Below are 7,132 nucleotides of genomic sequence, written 5' to 3'. Positions count from 1 at the left end.
AGCGAATATCTTCAGGAATTCCATGATTCATTAACAACCTCAATCTTGCACACCTAGCACGGTAAATTTTTGTAATTGCATTTAGAGGCAGAGCGGGAAAATACCTTTTCAACTTTTCAAGAGTGGTGTCCATTTTCAAATGAGAATTGGGGAAAAGATTCAAAGAAGGGAGAAAGAGCAGAGAATTGTACAAATATATACAAATATCAGTAATTTGGGAAACTGAAAGAACCGACTTAAGTCACGGAGTACCGTTATCCGCCATTTGACCGGGGTGAAAGAGAGACTAGAAAAACAAAAGTTATACCAAAACACAAAACAATGTGAGGAAAAAAAATCAATCTTTATATACAGGATCACTCAATTCAATATAGTCATTTTCAACTGAAAAAATGTCAAAATAAACTTTTAAACGATGCCCATTTACCTTGAAAACATTGCCATTCTTTGGATTCTCAATATCACAGGCCCCATATGGATACACATGTTTCACAATGAAAGGACCGCTCCATCTTGATCTTAGTTTTCCAGGAAATAAATGGAGTCGAGAATTATAAAGCAACACTTTTTGACCAACATTAAATGTTTTTCTCAGTATTTTCTTGTCATGAAAGTCTTTGATTCTTGCTTTATGAATTTTTGAATTGTCATATGCATCATTTCTTATTTCCTCAAGCTCATTTATTTGTAATTTTCGCAGCTGACTAGCATCATCAAGGTTTGAATTGAAAGCTTTAATAGCCCAATAAGCTTTATGTTCAATTTCCACAGGCAAGTGACAAGGTTTCCCATAAACTAGTCTATAAGGTGACATACCTAATGATGTTTTATAAGCAGTTCGATAAGCCCAAAGTGCATCATTAAGTCTTAAAGACCAGTCTTTCCTATTAGGGTTAACGGTTTTCTCCAAGATTTGTTTGATCTCCCTATTAGCAAGTTCTACTTGTCCATTTGTCTGGGGGTGATAAGGGGTGGTAACTTTGTGTGTAATTCCATATTTCTTCATTAAAGACTCAAATGACTTGTTGCAGAAATGTGTTCCACCATCACTTATCATGGCCCGAGGGATTCCAAATCGACTCAAAATATTGTCTCTTAAAAACTTGATCACTGTTTTATGATCATTATTACGACTTGGAATTGCCTCTATCCATTTTGAAACATAGTCTACTGCGACTAATATGTAAACAAAACCAAATGATGGAGGAAATGGACCCATAAAATCTATACCCCAACAGTCAAAGATTTCAATGACAAGAATAGTATTTAAAGGCATCATGTGACGTTTTGAAATAGATCCTAACTTTTGACAGTTTTCACAAGTTTTGCATAATGCATGCGTATCTTTAAACATGGTGGGCCAATAAAATCCACATTGTAAGATTTTTTGCAGTTGTCTTTCTTGATGAGAAATGACCCCCACAGGCCTCAGAATGACAAAATTTAATAACACTACTTACCTCATTGTCGGGAATGCATCTTCGAAATATTTGATCAGGACAATATTTGAATAAGTAAGGGTCATCCCAATAAAAGTTCTTCACTTCGTTCAAGAACTTTCTTTTTGTCTTGAGTACTCCAATGAGCTGGCAAATGTCCTGAAACAAGAAAATTAACAATATTAGCAAACCAAGGCATTGTAGAGATAGAAAGTAAAGATTCATCAGGAAAGTAGTCATTAATTGGTGTGATGTCAGATCTTGAATCAGTTGTCAATCTTGACAAATGATCCGCGACAACATTTTCGGTGCCTTTCTTATCCTTGATTGTGATATCGAATTCTTGAAGTAACAAAATCCACCGCACCAATCTAGCCTTAGAATCCTTCTTAGAAAGAAGATATTTCAACGCTGCATGATCGCTAAAAACAATAACAGGTGAGCCAACAAGATAAGATCTGAATTTTTCACATGCAAATACTACTGCAAGTAATTCCTTTTCAGTGGTAGTGTAATTCATTTGAGCACTATTTAAAGTTTTACTTGCATAGTAAATCACATAAGGTTTCTTGTCTTTTCTTTGTCCTAAAACAGCACCCACGGCATAATCACTAGCATCACACACATTATTTCAAAAGGTAATGACCAATCAGGAGGTTGAATAACAGGAGCAGAAGTAAGCAAGCTTTTAAGTTTAACAAAGGCTTCTTCACAATGTTCAGTCCATTCAAAAACATTATCCTTTGTTAGAAGGTTACATAATGGCTTAGATATTACACTAAAATCTTTGATGAACCTTCTATAAAAACCAGCATGTCCTAAGAATGATCTAACATTTTTAATAGATTTTGGTGCTGGTAAGTTGGCAATTAACTCGATTTTAGATTTGTCAACCTCAATTCCTATTGATGAAACAATGTGACCAAGAACAATACCATTTGTTACCATAAAATGACATTTTTCCCAATTCAGCACAAGATTCTTCTCTTCACACCTGTTCAAAACCTTTTCCAAGTTATTTAAACAATCATCAAATGAATCACCAAAAACAGAAAAGTCATCCATAAAAATTTCAAGAAAACGTTCAACCATATCATTGAATATGCTAAGCATGCATCTTTGAAACGTGGCTGGTGCATTACATAATCCAAAAGGCATCCTTCGATATGCAAACGTACCAAATGGACATGTGAAAGTAGTTTTCTCTTGATCTTCAAATGCAATTTCAATTTGATTGTAACCTGAATAGCCATCTAGGAAACAATAAAATTCATGACCTGCAACTCTTTCTAGGATTTGATCCATGAAAGGTAAAGGAAAATGATCTTTTCTAGTCATTGAATTAAGTTTCCTATAGTCAATGCACATGCGCCAACCAGTAATAGTCCTAGTTGGAATTAACTCATTCTTCTCATTTGTTATCACAGTAACTCCAGACTTTTTGGGTACAACTTGGGTAGGACTTACCCATTTGCTGTCAGAAATAGGATAAATGATTCCATTATCTAGAAGCTTAATGACTTCATTTTTCACTACTTCTTTCATATTAGGATTAAGCCTTCGTTGCATTTCTCTAGATGGTTTAGCATTTTCCTCCAAATAAATCTTGTGTGTGCAAATCAAAGGGCTAATTCCTTTTATGTCAGCTATGGTCCATCCTAATGCATTTTTGTGCATTTTCAGAGTTTGTAATAACTTACCTTCTTGATGAACATTAAGTTTGGAAGAAATTATTACCGGAAAAGTTTCATTTTCTCCCAAAAATGAGTATTTGAGATTAAATGGTAATGGCTTCAAATCGGGTTTTGGTGGTTGAACACTTGAAGGTATGGACTCAATTGATCGTGGTGGCAATTCCTCAATTTTCGGTCTCCAACTATTTGCCTTTGACTTTTCCTGAAAATAAACCATTTGCAAATCTTCAGATTCATTAAACTCAGTTTCACTGGAAGAATTTTCAAATTGATCATAGATTAATTTTTCAATAAAATCTACTTCCTGTAAATCATTATTATCTCCAGGTTGCTTGTAAATGTTAAAAACATTCATCTCCAATGTCATGTTTCCAAAAGATAACTTCATCACTCCATTCCTACAATTAATTAATGCATTAGAGGTTGCAAGAAATGGACGTCCTAAAATAACAGGAATTGGATTGCATACTTCAACAGGTTGTGTATCCAACACAATAAAATCCACAGGAAAGATGAATTTATCAACTTGTACTAACACATCTTCAACTATTCCTCTAGGCACTTTTACAGATCTATCAGCAAGTAAAAGAGTTACAGCAGTAGGTTTCAACTCACCTAGATTGAGACTTTGAAAAACCGAATATGGAAGTAAATTCACACTAGCTCCAAGATCAAGTAAAGCTCTGTCAATTTTATGTTCTCCAATAAAGCAAGAAATTGTAGGACAACCAGGGTCTTTATATTTCAAAGCATTATCATTTTGAAGAATGGCACTTACTTGTTCGGCTAAAAAGGCTTTCTTTTTCACATTCAGTTTTTCTTTTCACAGTGCACAGATCTTTCAAAAATTTAGCATAAGACGGTACCTGTTTAATAGCATCTAACAAAGGTATATTGATCTTTACCTGTTTGAAAGTCTCAAAAGATATCAGAATTATGATTGACTTTCCTTTGTTTGCTCATGGCATGAGGAAATGGAAGTGCTGGCGGTGAATCAGCCTTTTCTTTGCAATGTTCAGGTTCAACCCCTTCCTTACCCTCAGAGATAGACTCTTCATCTTTCTCACAAGGTTCAAGAGTGGGTTTTTCAATAACCTTACCACTACGGAGAGTAGTGACTGATTTGACTTGATCCATATGTTGGTTTCCGGAACCACTTGCACTTGAATTGTATTGCCCTTTGGGATTTTGTTGTGGTTGAGATGGAAACTTACCTTTCTCCTGAAAACTAAGAGCAGATGTGAACTTTGCAAGAGTATCTTTTAGATCTGCCATGGTTTGAGCATTTTGAGTGTTGATTGTCTCTTGCTTTTCAATGAATGTATGCAGTGTTTCCTCAAGATTTCTTCTAGGAGGGGGAACATAAGGAGGTGCATATCCATGAGAATTTTGAAAATTATGGTGTGCTTGAAATGGTGGCTGTGAAGTTTGTGCATTATTGTTACCATTCTTCCAACTGAAATTTGGGTGATTTCTCCAACCAGGGTTGTATGTTTGTGAGTATGGGTTATTACTTGGCCTTTGAAAACTATTTAAAGCATTGGCTTGTTCATGGAGACATTCCTTAAAAGAAGGCAAAGTTGGACAATCATTGGTTGAGTGTTCATTAGTTTCACAAATTTGACACACAATTTCTTGAACAGATTTTAACTGACCATTCTTTTTTAATTCTAGTGCCTCAACTTTTTTAGCTAAAGATGTAAATTTGGCTTGGAGGTCATGATCTTCCTAAGGTTGTACATGCCTCCATTAGATGTATGAGGTTGAGTTTTACCTGGTGCCTCACACGTGCCTGTTGTGTCCCAATTTTGAGCATTTTCAGCTAACAAGTCTAGGTACTCCATTGCTTCATCAGGGTCTTTATCTTCAAAAGTTCCATTGCACATCAATTCCACCATTTGCCTATCTTTAGGTGTTAACCCTTCATAAAATTGTGAAACCAATCTCCATCTTTCAAAACCATGATGAGGACAGGTGTTAAGCAAGTCTTTATATCTATCCCAACACTTGTAAAATGTTTCTCCTGGTTTTTGAGTGAAAATGGTGATTTGTCTTTTGAAAGAGTTTGTTCTATGAGAAGGGAAAAACTTCTTTAAAAACTGTTGTTGCATTTCATCCCAAGCACGAATGGATCCTGACCTAATATTTTGTAGCCATGTTTTAGCTTTATCTTTTAATGAAAAAGGAAAAGCTTTAATCTGATGGTGTTCATGCTACAATTTAAGTCATTATAGGTGTTACAAACTTCTTCAAATTCTCTTAAATGCAAGTATGGATTTTCCAATTCTAAGCCATGAAAAGTGGGTAAAAGTTGAATAATACCTGGCTTAAAATTAAAATGAGACGCATCAGGAGGAAAAACAATACATGATGGTGCACTTGTTCTTATTGGATTCATGTGATCTTTAAGTGTTCTCGCACGATTATTCTCATTATTCTCATTATTCTCATTATTCTCATTATGAATTGACTGGTTATCTTCTTCGGCCATGTTTTCTAAAGAAAATGAGGATTTCCTAGAAAGTCTACCACTTAATGTACGTGTCCAAACTCTCATGCAAGTGCAAAGAAAAGAAAAGAAAAAGAACAAAAATTAGAAAAACAAATAAAAGTAAAAACAAAAGAAAATAAAAGAAATATATAATTTATACAATACTTACCTTCCCCGGCAACGGCGCCAAAAACTTGACACGACCAAAAGATTGATGTCTTCTCCCAAGTGCAGGAGTGTCGAAGTAATAAATAACCCGGCAAGACCGGGGTCGAACCACAGGGAGGTTAATTGTATAAATTATAAATAACAACACGATAACAACAACAACAATAACAACAATAATAATAGTAATACTAAGAGTAATAATAATAATACTCAGTACGTGGCGTTGTTATACCTGAGAATGATCTAAAAGATCGGGTCACAGGTTTCCAGCCTATATACTGAGTTTATGAAAATATTAAAGAGATATATTATATAATATAAATAGATTTCTGATGCGAATGAACAAGGCAAGACCAACAATGTCAGGATCCTTGATCAAACACAGAGCATACTTAACGTACATATAATATAACAAGAATGTAAATAATAATAATAGTAGTAGTAATAATAAAGAGAGCTTTGAGAGGTAAGGTTGATGTAAGGATTAAACAATAATAAAAACAAATGTCAAGGTTAGAGGATTCACTAATGGTATTTCAAATAAATATAATATAAACTCTTTTTATTACTCAACTGGAAACCACACACAAAGGAGGTTCCAATCGGATGATTTATCATTATTAGCTCATTATAAATTGTTAACATGATCATATTAATTATCTTATCTAAGTAACACCATACTTATAAATATCATCAGGCATTCATGTTGCTAGTTTTATGTTAACAACAAATCAAGTTCCTATCATAATAATGATGTCGGCCGAAAAACTATGAAGGATCAAGCATTTGATGTACCAAGTGTTATACAACACAAATCTAGATTAAACATTAAGCAAGGTATTAAGAATTAGTAAGATAAAAAGATAAAACATGTTAATAACAATCTTTCTTGGATATAAACATTAAAGTCCATGTTAAGTTTATATTATATCTATTTTAACACCACTAGTGAAACCTTTTCACCTTGACATAATTAACTTAGCTAAACATAATGAAGAAGAAAAACATAAATAAACAATATAAGAACATAAACATGATATAAGTTAACTAAGTATAGGAAAGGAAATGAAAAAAAGCATAAACAAGATATTAATATAGCATGAAAGAAAAGTTGAACATTACAAAGAGAGAAAGCAAGAAGATGATTTTGATCTGAAAAATAATATATAAATACATGGAAAATGCCTCCTTTTATAGGCTAAAAATTAGAACTATTGATTGGTTGACAAACTATTTAGTTGGTGGCCAACCATTGATTTGGTGGCTGGTTTTTGACAATGTTGGTTGCTGGTTCTTGACATTATTGGCTGGTTATTGATATTGTTGGCTGGTCAAAACGT

At 33.9% G+C, this 7,132-nt stretch overlaps 1 pseudogene; it reads left to right on the top strand.

The window, feature by feature from the left end:
• The first annotated feature begins 5,089 nt into the window (after positions 1 to 5,089).
• Positions 5,090 to 5,200, top strand: LOC118058118 (small nucleolar RNA R71; annotated as a pseudogene).
• Positions 5,201 to 7,132: the final 1,932 nt, after the last annotated feature.

The sequence above is a fragment of the Populus alba genome, chromosome 4, assembly GCF_005239225.2.
Source record: "Populus alba chromosome 4, ASM523922v2, whole genome shotgun sequence".
NCBI classification, from domain to species: Eukaryota; Viridiplantae; Streptophyta; class Magnoliopsida; order Malpighiales; family Salicaceae; genus Populus; species Populus alba.
Note: the sequence above shows the minus strand (reverse complement) of the source record. Positions and strands in the feature narration are given on the sequence as shown.